This window comes from Cherax quadricarinatus, chromosome 35 (assembly GCF_038502225.1).
Source record: "Cherax quadricarinatus isolate ZL_2023a chromosome 35, ASM3850222v1, whole genome shotgun sequence".
In the NCBI taxonomy this organism is placed as follows: Eukaryota; Metazoa; Arthropoda; class Malacostraca; order Decapoda; family Parastacidae; genus Cherax; species Cherax quadricarinatus.
The window spans coordinates 23,767,876-23,783,351 of record NC_091326.1 but is presented as its reverse complement, the minus strand read 5'-3'; the positions used below and the strand labels follow the sequence as shown (position 1 = coordinate 23,783,351).

Here is a 15,476-nt window from a genome sequence, read left to right as displayed (position 1 = left end):
CGGATGGGTCTATGAAAGATGAGGTGAATCATAGAATTGATGAGGGGAAAAGGGTGAGTGGTGCACTTAGGAGTCTGTGGAGACAAAGAACTTTGTCCTTGGAGGCAAAGAGGGGAATGTATGAGAGTATAGTTTTACCAACGCTCTTATATCGGTGTGAAGCATGGGTGGTGATTATTATTATTATAATCAAGGGGGAAGCACTAAACCCGTAGGATTATACAGCGCCTATGGGGGGATGGAAGGCATTCAGGCTTAATTCAGGGAACTGGAGCACAGATCCAATTCCCTAGATCAAGAGCCCCTCACCAGCGTCAAGGAGCCTTCCTTGAGGGGCATGGGTGGTGAATGTTGCAGCGAGGAGAAGGCTGGAGGCAGTGGAGATGTCATGTCTGAGAGCAATGTGTGGTGTGAATATAATGCAGAGAATTCGTAGTTTGGAAGTTAGGAGGAGGTGCGAGATTACCAAAACTGTTGTCCAGAGGGCTGAGGAAGGGTTGTTGAGGTGGTTCGGACATGTGGAGAGAATGGAGCGAAACAGAATGACTTCAAGAGTGTATCAGTCTGTAGTGGAAGGAAGGCGGGGTAGGGGTCGGCCTAGGAAAGGTTGGAGAGAGGGGGTAAAGGAGGTTTTGTGTGTGAGGGGCTTGGACTTCCAGCAGGCATGCATGAGCGTGTTTGATAGGAGTGAATGGAGACAAATGGTTTTTAATACTTGACAAGCTGTTGGAGTGTGAGCAAAGTAACATTTATGAAAGGGTTCAGGGAAACCGGCAGGCTGGACTTGAGTCCTGGAGATGGGAAGTACAGTGCCTGCCCTCTGAAGGAGGGGTGTTAATGTTGTAGTTTAAAAACTGTAGTGTAAAGCACCCTTCTGGCAAGACAGTGATGGAGTGAATGATGGTGAAAGTTTTTCTTTTTCAGGCCACCCTGCCTTGGTGGGAATCGGCCAGTGTGATAATAAAAAAAAAAAAAATTATGTTCTGATAATTACAATTTGTAGTAGTTCTTGTAATTTCATAGCAAATCTTCATTCTGACACTAATATTAGGTACTGAAAAAGTACTCAAATAGTCACAAACACAGTGACAGGTGAACATTTTTAACTACCTTAGTCACATACTACTGTCTAGAAATAAACATACATAGTATTTACCGGTTATTTTTACATAGCCGGATGAAAGATGAGGTGAATCATAAAACTGATGAGGGGAAAAGGGTGAGCGGTGCACTTAGGAGTCTGTGGAGACAAAGAACTTTGCCCTTGGAGGCAAAGAGGGGAATGTATGAGAGTATAGTTTTACCAACGCTCTTATATGGGTGTGAAGCATGGGTGATGAATGTTGCAGCGAGGAGAAGGCTGGAGGCAGTGGAGATGTCATGTCTGAGAGCAATGTGTGGTGTGAATATAATGCAGAGAATTTGTAGTTTGGAAGTTAGGAGGAGGTGCGGATTACCAAAACTGTTGTCCAGAGGGCTGAGGAAAGGTTGTTGAGGTGGTTCGGACATGTGGAGAGAATGGAGCGAAACAGAATGACTTCAAGAGTGTATCAGTCTGTAGTGGAAGGAAGGTGGGGTACGGGTCGGCCTAGGAAAGGTTGGAGGGAGGGGGTAAAGGAGGTTTTGTGTGCGAGGGGCTTGGACTTCCAGCAGGCATGCCTGAGCGTATTTGATAGGAGTGAATGGAGACAAATGGTTTTTATACTTGACGTGCTGTTGGAGTGTGAGCAAAGTAACATTTATGAAGGGATTCAGGGAAACCGGCAGGCCGGACTTGAGTCCTGGAGATGGGAAGTACAGTGCCTGCACTCTGAAGGAGGGATGTTAATGTTGCAGTTTAAAAACTGTAGTGTAAAGCACCCTTCTGGCAAGACAATGATGGTGAAAGTTTTTCTTTTTCGGGCCACCCTGCCTTGGTGGGAATCGGCCGGTGTGTTAATAAAAAAAAAAGAAAAAGCCGGACATGAGTCCTGGAAATGGGAAGTACAATGCCTGCACTCTAAAGGAGGGGTTCGGGATGTTGGCAGTTTGGAGGGATATGTTGTGTATCTTTATACGTATATGCTTCTAAACTGTTGTGTTCTGAGCACCTCTGCAGAAACAGTGATTATGTGTGAGTGAGTTGAAAGTGTTGAATGATGATGAAAGTATTTTATATTTGGGGATTTTCTTTCTTTTCTGGGTCACCCTGCCTCAGTGGGAGACGGCCAACTTGTTAAAAAAAAAAAAAAAAAAATAGATCCCAGCAATGTTTTGGATATGCGGGGGTATATAATAGTAACAATAATAATAAGTTCCCTTGAAGAATGATGTAAGACCTGTGTCACTCCACTGCTGACAGTGCAGCAATGGTGACATTTGATGAGTGCACACTGCCGCCTTGGCTTTATATGTTTTCACTGTTACACATAAAAACATGTCTATCTGTATAGCTCTCTATCTGTCTGTCTAGCTCTGTCTATCTGTCTAGCTCTCTGTCTGTGTGTGTCTGTCTTTCTGTCTGCTTGTCTCAGAGTTGCTCATGAACCAACTGGTATTACACACGATCACGTCTGCTTCCTGGACAAGTGAAAATGCGTATTACTTGCCAGTTGCTGTTCATAGTTATTATGCATGATATATACAAGTACAGTATAGCACTTTGTCTGGATTTTTTGGGTTATCCTAGGTAATTTATACTATGTATAATTGTATTTATGTATGTGTTCCTATGAGTCAGAGACAGAGATAAAGAGAAAGATTAACATAGATACAGCCAGACAGACAGAAACCAACCAACCAATCAGCCAGCCAGCCAGCCAGCCAGCCAGCCAGCCAGCCAGCCAGCCAAGCACAGTACAGTAGGGCCCTACTTTACGGCGTTCCGCTAATACAGCGATTTCAAATTATGACCAAAATTTGCTATACGGCAAGCAGTCTTTCAAATATGGCATGCCCCACTCGGTTTGTTTACGTTCTCCATGAGCACATCTATTATGTCTAGAAACTTTCCAAAATTTCAAGTGCATTAAAGTTACTGCATATTTTATATGTACTCTGATAATTATACTTATGTGTACCTGTACCTAAATATACTTACACACTGTGCTGGTGTGCAAGTACACATTAAAATCGCTAAGTCTCTCTCTACTCATGATGCCATAGTAATACTACGTAATAATAATCTCTCTTGGGCACATTAAATGTCTTATTTTACGTTAATATAGACATTTTCATTAATCCATCTATGATATTTTCTTCAAAATTACAGTAGACCGTCATTTAGCACGAGTTTATTTGGCACGATTTGGGTATAGCACGACTGAAGAATTGCAGCACAATTTTATGTAACACGTTGTATGATGAATTTAACACTGTTCAGTTTGTGGGAAGGAAAAAAAAACTTCCCTTTTCCCCAAGCGGCCGCCTTGTTGTGGTTCAGTGGGGAGACCTCCCGCCGTCTCCAGCCACCCCTCCAACACCACCCCACAATCCTAGCATTCGTACTTCATACGTGTCCAGTCCAACTTCTCTGCTACAAGCTCATGATTGTGAATTGTGTTTTGATCTTTTAATTGCTATATCGTGTATCTGCCAAGCAATCATGACACCCAGTAGGCATACCAGTGTTGCTCAAAGTGGCAAGAAAAAGTGTAAGCATATAATGAAGTCTTAGAATTAACGAAGGAAATAAAGATATTAGACAAGACATCCTGTTGCCATAATGAAGTGTTACTTTGTACACATAAAAAGAGGTAAACGTAAGTTTGTGTGACTGACTGACTTACTGAAAGACTGACTGACTGAATGACTGAGTTACTGAATGACTGACTTACTGAATGACTTCGCTGACTGACTGACTGAACAACTTGACTGGCTTACAGAACGACTTGACTGACCTACTGAATGACCTGACTGACTTGCTGAATGACTTCGCTGACTTACTGAATGACTTGCCTGACTTGCTGAATGACTTGACTGACCTACTGAATGACTTGACTGACCTACTGAATCACTTGATTGAATGACTTAGACACTCCAGTACAACCATCAACTTCAGTACCAGAACCTCTACCATCCACCTCAGCCCAGTAGGACCACAACATTACTTCACACTCTTCACAATCATCCACAAACACCAGCACCCACAATTTAAGGTAAGAAATACTATTATTTCTGTTACAGCTGTAGTCTTAAGCAGTAAAAACAACATAATACATCACAACAATGAACAACAATTACATATTCACTTTCATTTTTGTAAGATGTGGAGGCCTAAAAGAAGTTGTTTGGATTTTTTGGGGCGCTCAGGAACGTAACCCTATTTTTCCCATAAGTTCTTCAGTTCATCTAACACTGTTTTACCTAACACGTTGTTTTCAGGAATATAACTACAGTGTTAAATAACGGTCTACTGTATAAAAGAAACATGTTACATAGCATATAAACATTATACATACAACCACAGAATAAAAATTGACATAAATATGAGATTTGTTTACCAAGTGGTTTTGTAGGAGTGTCGGAAGAATTAAGTTTTCTCTAGTCAAACACTGGGGGATAACTGTAGATAAATATTCCTTTTGTATGCCTTCACTCTATATATATAGCAATTCACGACCCTTGTGGGTTCAGTGCTTCTTTTTTATTATGATTATAATAATAATAATTTGTAAAAATAATACCAAATAACAACATTATTTTATGAAGAAGAGGATAAATAAATATACAAGGTATGATATAGCACGTAATGTAAGTAGTTTGTTAGATTATGTATTGGTGAATAAAAGGTTGATGGGTAGGCTCCAGGATGTACACGTTTATAAAGGGGCAACTGACACATCAGATCATTATTTAGTTGTAGCTACAGTTAGAGTAAGAGGTAGATGGGAAAAAAGGAAAATGGCAACAAGAGGGAGGTGAGAGTGTATAAACTAAGGGAGGAGGAAGTTCGTGTGAGATATAAGCAACTACTGGCAGAAAAGTGGACTGGTGCAAGTATGAGCAGTGGGGGGATTGAAGAGGGTTGGAATAGTTTTAAAAATGCAGTATTAGAATGTGGGGCAGAAGTTTGTGGTTATAGGAGGGTGGGTGCAGGAGGAAAGAGGAGTGATTGGTGGAATGATGAAGTAAAGGTTGTGATAAAAGAGAAAAAGTTAGCTAATGAGAGGTTTTTACAAAGCAGAAGTGTTATAAGAAGAGTAGAGCATATGGAGAGTAAAAGAAAGGTGAAGAGAGTGGCGAGAAAGTGCAAAAGGAGAGCAGATGATAGAGTGGGAGAGGCACTGTCAAGAAATTTTCATGAAAATAAGAAAAAATTTTGGAGCGAGTTAAACAAGTTAAGAAAGCCTAGGGAGTTAGTTTAATATGTTTATTATGCACCCCATACCCATCCAGTGGGCGGTAGTCAAAAGATTACAGAGGTACATAATGGGTCCAGGGACTGGGCCTCAAAGTTTTGATAGCTGAGCAAGTTACAGAGGTAATGAATTCACAATTTACAAAGGTAATGAACTCACAATTTACAAAGGTAATGAACTCCAGGTAGGTCTAGTCACAATCATGACAAGTTACAAAGGTATTTACAGATTACAGAGGTACACAATGGGTCCAGGGACCGGGCTCCAAAATTTTGATGGCTGAACTAGGCACAAGGTAATGAACTCACAAAAAGCCTAGGGAACAAATGGATTTGTCAGTTAAAAACAGAGTAGGGGAGTTAGTAGATGGGGAGAGGGAGGTTTTGGGTGATGGCGAGAATATTTTGAGGAACTTTTAAATGTCAACGAAGAAAGGGAGGCGGTAATTTCATGCACTGGACAGGGAGGTATACCATCTTTTAGGAGTGAAGAACAACAGGATGTGAGTGTGGGGGAGGTGCATGAGGCATTATGTAGAATGAAAGGGGGTAAAGCAGCTGGAACTGATGGGATCATGACAGAAATGTTAAAAGCAGGGGATGATATAGTGTTGGAGTGGTTGGTATTTTTGTTTAATAAATGTATGAAAGAGGGGAAGGTACCTAGGGATTGGCAGAGAGCATGTATAGTTCCTTTATATAAAGGGAAGGGGGACAAAAGAGACTGTAAAAATTATAGAGGAATAAGTTTACTGAGTATACCAGGAAAAGTGTATGGTAGGGTTATAATTGAAAGAATTAGAGGTAAGACAGAATGTAGGATTGCGGATGAGCAAGGTTGTTTTAGAGTAGGTAGGGGATGTGTAGATCAAGTCTTTACATTGAAGCATATGTGAACAGTATTTAGATAAAGGTAGGGAAGTTTTTATTGCATTTATGGATTTAGAAAAGGCAAATGATAGAGTGGATAAAGGAGCAATGTGGCAGATGTTGCAAGTATATTGAATAGGTGGTAAGTTACTAAATTCTGTAAAGAGTTTTTATGAGGATAGTGAGGCTCAGGTTAGGGTGTGTAGAAGAGAGGGAGACTACTTCCCAGTAAAAGTAGGTCTTAGACAGGGATGTGTAATATCACCATGGTTATTCAATATATTTATAGATGGGGTTGTAAAAGAAGTAAATGCTAGGGTGTTTGGGAGAGGGGTGGGATTAAATTATGGGGAATCAAATACAAAATGGGAATTGACACAGTTGCTTTTTGCTGATGATACTGTGCTTATGGGAGATTCTAAAGAAAAATTGGCAAGTTTAGTGGACGAGTTTGGGAGTGTGTGTAAAGGTAGAAAGTTGAAAGTGAACATAGAAAAGAGTAAGGTGATGAGGGTATCAAATGATTTAGATAAAGAAAAATTGGATATCAAATTGGGGAGGAGGAGTATGGAAGAAGTGAATGTTTTCAGATACTTGGGAGATGACGTATCGGTGGATGGATTTATGAAGGATGAGGTTAATCATAGAATTGATGAGGGAAAAAAGGTGAGTGGTGCATTGAGGTATATGTGGAGACAAAAAACATTATCTATGGAGTCAAAGAAAGGAATGTATTTAAGTATAGTAGTACCAACTCTTATATGGGTGTGAAGCTTGGGTTGTGAATGCAGCAGCGAGGAGGCGGTTGGAGGCAGTGGAGATGTCCTGTCTAAGGGCAATGTGTGGTGTAAATATTATGCAGAAAATTCGGAGTGTGGAAATTAGAAGGTGTGGAGTTAATAAAAGTATTAGTCAGAGGGCTGAAGAGGGGTTGTTGAGGTGGTTTAGTCATTTAGAGAGAATGGATCAAAGTAGAATGACATGGAGAGCATTTAAATCTGTAGAAGGAAGGCGGGGTAGGGGTCATCCTCAGAAAGGTTGGAAGGGAGGGGAAAGGGAGGTTTTGTGGGTGAATGGCTTGGGCTTCCAGCAGGCGTGCATGAACGTGTTCGATAGGAGTGAATGGAGATGTATTTGGGACCTGACGAGCTGTTGGAGTGTGAGCAGGGTAATATTTAGTGAAGGGATTCAGGGAAACTGGTTATTTTTATATAGCCGGACTTGAGTCCTGGAAATGGGAAGCACAATGCCTGCACACTAAAGGAGGGGTTCGGGATATTGGCAGTTTAGAGGGATATGTTGTGTATCTTTATACGTATATGCTTCTAAGCTGTTGTGTTCTGAGCGCCTCTGCAAAAACAGTAATTATGTGTGAGTGAGGTGAAGGAGTTGAATGATGATGAAAATATTTTCTTTTTAGGGATTTTCTTTCTTTTTGGGTCACCCTGCCTCGGTGGGAGATGGCCGACTTGTTAAAAAAAAAAAAACTTGTAATAATATAATTAGTAATAATAATAATAATAATAATAATAATAATAATAATAATAATAATAATTTGTCAAAGCATCATTCCTTCTAAAAATTACATGAGAATGGAAGTGTTGGTCTTTATTTATTCTACTGTTCCACTGTGGAGACAACTTGTACACATTGTAAGGTGTTTGTATGAATGTTTATGAACCATAACCAGATGCTTCGTTTGTTTGTTTACATAGTGGGTGGGGTGGCTAGGAAGGCTTCCCTACACTATCCTACCTACCACATGACTTTCTACAAATAAATATACTTTTCACCTTTCACCGCACATTAAGACTACAACAAATATTTTAATGTAAGTAACGAGTGTACTGTATATGCATTTTATCACTCTATGGAGCTTTAAGCATCGTCGTAGTATATTATGTGTGGGTGGGGGTGGCCAGGAGGGCTACCACATCTAACTTCTTACAGTGAATACTACTTGCCTTTTGCCCTACATTAAGACTATGAATATTTTGAGGAAAATAATGAGTGTACTGTGTGTGCATTTTACTTTTTATTGTTTTTTAATACTTAGTTCTATTGTTAACTTAATATATGTTAATGTAAACTTGTTATCTGGCATTTATATGCAATTATAAGTGGAAAAAATTTTTGGTGCTCTGCTTTCCGGCGATGTCTGCTTTCTGGCAGTAGCCTGGAACCTAACCTGCCATATAAGTGGGGCCTTACTGTATAGCACTGTCTGGATTTTTTGGTTTATCCTAGGTAATTTACACTATGCATAATTGTATTTACGTATGTGTTCCTGTGAGAGAGAGACAGAGATAGAGAGAAAGTGATAGACAGAGATAAATGCAGCCAGACAGACAGACAGAGACAGAGACAGCCAATCAGCCAGCCAGCTGACCAGTCAGCTGCCAGCCAGCCAGCTGCCAGCCAGTCAGCCTGCCAAATATGTATTACACATTCCAGAATTGTTTCCTTTTACTTAGGGCATAGGCTATAAGGCATTCTGGTAGGATGACAAAATTGAAAAGGTGTTGCACAAATGTGGCACATAGGTTATTATCAAGGTTTTTGATATTTCCGCGACCACTTGTGGCCACATCCACCTCATAGCCACTAAACTCGGGGTCAACATCACTTTCCTCTTAAAAGGGGAGTGTTAATATGACATGACATCAGTGAATCCTTGGTGTTTGCCATGCTATTTACTCTAGCTGGCACTCCATTTAACCTCTTGCTCCCACAAGGTATTAAGTGGTCCCAGATTTTTTTAATACTGCACACACCAAGGATTAAGACGCATTCTATACTGACCAGGCATCTCAGGCCAATCATGCAAAATTTGGAGGCAGGAAAAATAAAACGTAGATCTACATTTGGAGCGGTAGTGATAAGAACGTAGATCTACGTTTGGACAGTTAAGGGGTTAAAATTCAGCTGTAAAAACTTTACATGAAAGCCCTGTTTCAAAAGTGCTTTGAAGTGACCTCTGGCACTGACCAAACTCTCAAGAGACTTTTTGATGAGTCAGTTCAATATCATCCACTGTGTAATGCTGATAATTAAAGTCTGGGAAATACTATTTTGGACATTGAACTTTTTGCAGTTTGAACACCACCTAGGAACCAATTAAGTTCAAACACTGGAGTTCCACTGTACTATGAGTATGCTACATACAGTACTGTAATAGAAATCATACATAATTGTACACCTACCATCCGACTTAGGACCTGCTCGACATATGTCCACTCGACTTACGACCGTGCATCTGGCAGCTGAGCTGGGCCGGCTGATGCACACCACTGTACAATATTTGACAATACTCGCGGCGGCAATGCGTCATGCAGGCAGCATCAGTTTGAGTAACCCTGCCCTATCAGCAGCATCATACTGTATTATGTATTAACTGTACTAACTGGACAGTAAATTTCACCATGGCCCCTATGATGAAGTCTGAATCTTGCAATGGAGATTGTGGCAAGAAAGGCTCTTACTCTTGAACTCTATTTGTTTTCACTGTTGCACATAAACCTGTCTGTATTTGTCTGCCTGTATATCTGTGTATCTCTGTGTCTGTTTATCTGCCTGTCTACCTGAGTGTCTGTCTTTGTCTACCTCGCCAACCTTCTACCCTCTCATTTGTTTATTCATTTAATCTTGTTTACTCACCTCTCACTCTACATTAAGACTACAGATATTTTAAGGTAAGTAATGAGTGGACACAATTATTATATTGTAGTTTAATAATATTATTATTATTAATATTAGTATATATGTATATATGTATATGTATATATGTATATGAAGCATATATGTGAACAGTATTTAGATAAAGGTAGGGAAGTTTTTATTGCATTTATGGATTTAGAAAAGGCATATGATAGAGTGGATAGAGGAGCAATGTGGCAGATGTTGCAAGTATATGGAATAGGTGGTAAGTTATTAAATGCTGTAAAGAGTTTTTATGAGGATAGTGAGGCTCAGGTTAGGGTGTGTAGAAGAGAGGGAGACTACTTCCCGGTAAAAGTAGGTCTTAGACAGGGATGTGTAATGTCACCATGGTTGTTTAATATATTTATAGATGGGGTTGTAAAGGAAGTAAATGCTAGGGTGTTCGGGAGAGGGGTGGGATTAAATTTTGGGGAATCAAATTCAAAATGGGAATTGACACAGTTACTTTTTGCTGATGATACTGTGCTTATGGGAGATTCTAAAGAAAAATTGCAAAGGTTAGTGGATGAGTTTGGGAATGTGTGTAAAGGTAGAAAGTTGAAAGTGAACATAGAAAAGAGTAAGGTGATGAGGGTGTCAAATGATTTAGATAAAGAAAAATTGGATATCAAATTGGGGAGGAGGAGTATGGAAGAAGTGAATGTTTTCAGATACTTGGGAGTTGACGTGTCGGCGGATGGATTTATGAAGGATGAGGTTAATCATAGAATTGATGAGGGAAAAAAGGTGAGTGGTGCGTTGAGGTATATGTGGAGTCAAAAAACGTTATCTATGGAGGCAAAGAAGGGAATGTATGAAAGTATAGTAGTACCAACACTCTTATATGGGTGTGAAGCTTGGGTGGTAAATGCAGCAGCGAGGAGACGGTTGGAGGCAGTGGAGATGTCCTGTTTAAGGGCAATGTGTGGTGTAAATATTATGCAGAAAATTCGGAGTGTGGAAATTAGGAGAAGGTGTGGAGTTAATAAAAGTATTAGTCAGAGGGCAGAAGAGGGGTTGTTGAGGTGGTTTGGTCATTTAGAGAGAATGGATCAAAGTAGAATGACATGGAAAGTATATAAATCTATAGGGGAAGGAAGGCGGGGTAGGGGTCGTCCTCGAAAGGGTTGGAGAGAGGGGGTAAAGGAGGTTTTGTGGGCAAGGGGCTTGGACTTCCAGCAAGCGTGCGTGAGCGTGTTAGATAGGAGTGAATGGAGATGAATGGTACTTGGGACCTGACGATCTGTTGGAGTGTGAGCAGGGTAATATTTAGTGAAGGGATTCAGGGAAACCGGTTATTTTCATATAGTCGGACTTGAGTCCTGGAAATGGGAAGTACAATGCCTGCACTTTAAAGGAGGGGTTTGGGATATTGGCAGTTTGGAGGGATATGTTGTGTGTCTTTATATGTGTATGCTTCTGGACTGTTGTATTCTGAGCACCTCTGCAAAAACAGTGATAATGTGCGAGTGTGGTGAAAGTGTTGAATGATGATGAAAGTATTTTCTTTTTGGGGATTTTCTTTCTTTTTTTTTTTGGGTCACCCTGCCTCGGTGGGAAACGGCCAACTTGTTAAAAAAAAAAAAAAAATATGTATTACTGTAATAATAATAATAATAATTATTATTATTATTATTATTAATTTAGGGCACTGGAGCACAGATCCACTGTACAGCACTTTATCTGGATTTTTTGGGTTATCCTAGGTAATTTATACTATGTATGATAACTTCACTTACATGTACCTGTGTGTGTGTGTGTGTGCGAGAGAGAGATACAGAGAGAGAGAGAGAGATACAGAGAGAGAGAGATACAGAGAGAGAGAGAGAGAGAGATACAGAGAGAGAGAGAGAGAGAGATACAGAGAGAGAGAGATACAGAGAGAGAGAGAGAGATACAGAGAGAGAGAGATACAGAGAGAGAGAGATACAGAGAGAGAGAGATACAGAGAGAGATACAGAGAGAGAGAGAGAGAGATACAGAGAGAGATACAGAGAGAGAGATACAGGGAGAGAGATACAGAGAGAGAGAGAGAGATAGAGAGAGAGAGATAGAGAGAGAGAGAGATACAGAGAGAGAGATACAGAGAGAGAGAGATACAGAGAGAGATATACAGAGAGAGAGAGATATATACAGAGAGAGAGAGAGAGATACAGAGATAGAGAGATACAGAGATACAGAGAGAGAGAGAGAGAGAGAGATAGAGAGAGAGAGGGAGAGATAGAGAGAGAGAGAGATACACAGAGAGAGAGAGAGAGATACACAGAGAGAGAGAGAGAGATACAGAGAGAGAGAGAGAGAGATACAGAGAGAGAGAGAGAGAGATACAGAGAGAGAGAGATACAGAGAGACAGAGAGAGATACAGAGAGAGAGAGAGATAAAGAGAGAGAGAGAGAAAGATACAGAGAGAGACAGAGAGAGACCAGGTGTGGCACCAGGGCCTCTTAGCAAAACTTCAAGCACTGGGAATTGCAGGCTCTACGCTACATCTCCTCAGTGATTACCTTCATGGTAGATCTCTAAGCGTAGTTCTCAATGGAACGGAATCAGCAAGACATCCTATTGGGGCAAGTGTTCCACAAGGAAGCGTGCTGGGACCACTGTTATGGAATGTCTATTTCAACAACCTTCTTTATCTCATCCCAGAATAACATGCATATGCAGACGACTGTACACCGACATTCACTTATCCAAGAGAAGAAATGCCAGCTGCTCTAAGCTACATCAATCACCAGCTGAGAGCTATATCAGCTTGGGGAAATAGATGGCAAGTAACATTTGTACCTGAGAAAACGCAAATGATTGTCTCTAGGCACCATGATGGTAATGCTGGTGCAGTAGTAAGGATGAATGGGAGGGTGTTGGCACCTGGAGAAGTTGATATCCTTGGGGTGAAATTTGACTCCAAACTAACCATGAAGAACCATGTTGTAAATCTTGCAAACAAGGCAGCCAGGAAGCTTACAGCACTTCGCCGTATCTCGCATCTACTTGACAGTAGGGGTTGCAAGATTCTGTACAAGGCACAAGTATGTTCACACCTTGAGTATGCTCCACTTTCTTGGTTTGCCTGCCCCCCCCCCATCTCATCTGCGACTGCTTGACAGAGTAGAGAACAGAGCAAGACGTCTCATCTCTCGCCTGGACCCATCCTGGATAGATCTGTCATTTCAGCAGAGCCTTCAACATAGGAGGGATGTGGGTGGCCTTACTGTTATGTACAAGGCCAATATTGTCAAAGTACCACACTTGGATCCACTTCGAGGACAGCGTGAAACAAGCTTTTATGCCACAAGATGGGCAGAAAGCAGCAACTTCACTCTGGCTGTACCCTTCTCCAGAACATCACTCCATCTGAGATCATATATACCCAGGATGACTCAAGTATGGAACACATTCGTACAGCATAATGATGTCAACGAGATAATGTCAGTTGATCAAATGAAATTGCTGGCCCACAGATGGCTCCAATTTCATCCTGTTCCCTACCTGTATGTCTCATAACAATAAAAATGCTTTCAAATGAGCTGATGTAGGTAACAGCTCTTAGCTTGCCAATAAAGTTAGGAATCCTTAACCTGTAAATAGCTTGTCAATAAAGCTAGGGATCCTTAACCTTGTGAAACCCTGTGTAAAAAAAAAGAGAGAGATACAGAGAGAGAGAGATACAGAGAGAGAGAGAGAGATACAGAGAGAGAGATAGAGAGAGATACAGAGAGAGAGAGATACAGAGAGAGAGAGAGAGATACAGAGAGAGAGAGAGATACAGAGAGAGAGAGAGATACAGAGAGAGAGAGAGAGATACAGAGAGAGAGAGAGAGATACAGAGAGAGAGAGATACAGAGAGAGAGAGAGATACAGAGAGAGAGAGAGATACAGAGAGAGAGAGATACAGAGAGACAGACAGCCACATTCAGTCAGCCACCCACCCACCCACTCACCCACCCGGCCAGCCAGCCAGATACGTATTACACATGTTCCAGAGTTGTTTCTCTTTACTTAGGGTATAGGTTATACTACATTCTGGCAGGATGACACTACCAGTGGTATTCTCCCATTCCACTGTGTCGACAATACATAAAGATAACAGTAACATATGATACTGTATGCGATGTAAAATTTACAATACAGTTCACTACCATGTATACATTATATACAGTACATAAATAATTAAAATATAACAACAGAAGTAAATTATGGTAAAAAGAATGAAATAATGATTGTACATTACAGTACAGTGGACCCCCGCATAACGATATTAATCCGTTCCTGAGAGCTCATTGTTATGCGAAATTATCGTTATGCGAATGAATTTTCCCCATAAGAAATAATGGAAATCAAATTAATCCGTGCAAGACACCCAAAAGTACGAAAAAAAAAAATTTTACCACATGAAATATACATTTTCCTACACACAAAGAGAAGGATACATGCACAATAGTAGAGTAGTACATGCACAATATATAATGTGCATGTACTACTCTACTAAATGAAGAATAAATGACACTTACCTTTATTGAAGATGCAGCAATGACTGATGAGACACTGTGTCCTGGGAGTGCCTTTTCCTCCTGAGTACTGTAGGTCCTGTTTGGCATTTTCTTCCAGAACAGGCCTTATCACACTGTGTATGCCACTATGATTCTTAAATCTCTCAAACCAACCTTTGCTGGCTTTAAATTCACCAATATGAGCACTAGTTCCAGGCATTTTTCCCTGTTCACCTGGGTGTTAGTCGACTGGTGTGGGTTGCATCCTGGGAGACAAGATTAAGGACCCCAATGGAAATAAGTTAGACAGTCTTCAATGACACTGACTTTTTTGGGTTATCCTGGGTGGTTAACCCTCTGGGGTTAATTTTTTCTTGGTATTCTCAATAAGCCACACCAACAACGGTGCTACAGCAGCAGCAGCAGCAGCAGCAGCAGCAGCTGACAATGCTACAGCAGCAGCAGCAGCTGACAGTGCTACAGCAGCGGCAGCATACGGTGCTACAGCAGCAGCAGACGGTACTACAGCAGCAGCAGCAGCAGCAGCAGCAGCAGCAGCTGACGGTGGTACAGCAGCAGCAGCAGCTGACGGTGGTACAGCAGCAGCAGACGGTGCTACAGCAGCAGCAGACGGTACTACAGCAGCAGCAGCAGCTGATGGTGGTACAGCAGCAGCAGCAGCTGACGGTGCTACAGCAGCAGCAGCAGCAGCTGACAGTGCTACAGCAGCAGCTGACAGTGCTACAGCAGCAGCAGATGGTGCTACAGCAGCAGCAGACAGTACTACAGCAGCAGCAGCAGCTGATGGTGGTACAGCAGCAGCAGCAGCATCAGCAGTTGACCATGGTACCACAGTATTTCGATAATATTTCTCACCCTTTTTACCACAGGGTTGGCACTAGAAGCTTTCTTGGGGCCAATGGTCACTTATTTTGCAGATAAAATCAACAAAAACGCTGTAATAATACGAAATGTTCCGATTGTATGCTTGGATGTTACCGCGGAGGCTGGCTGGTAAACAATGCCACCGGCGGAACATGTGAGGCTGGCTCAGGCCGCACATTAGACGCGTCTCGGA

General features: G+C 41.3%; 1 protein-coding gene across 4 annotated transcripts in view; it reads right to left on the bottom strand.

Annotated features, from left to right (window-relative positions):
• Ogg1 (8-oxoguanine DNA glycosylase) overlaps nt 1–15,476 on the bottom strand; it is an 82,270-nt gene that overhangs the window by 13,213 nt on the left and 53,581 nt on the right. For 3 of the 4 annotated variants that reach the window (XM_070091469.1, XM_070091472.1, XM_070091470.1), the window contains one exon: nt 15,469–15,476. This exon is cut by the window's right edge and continues 1,096 nt beyond it. The exons of the other annotated variant lie outside the window; for it this stretch is intronic. The gene's annotated coding sequence lies outside the window, so the exon portion shown is untranslated. Of the gene's footprint in view, nt 1–15,468 lie in introns of those variants that run through there. 4 annotated transcript variants of the gene reach the window in all.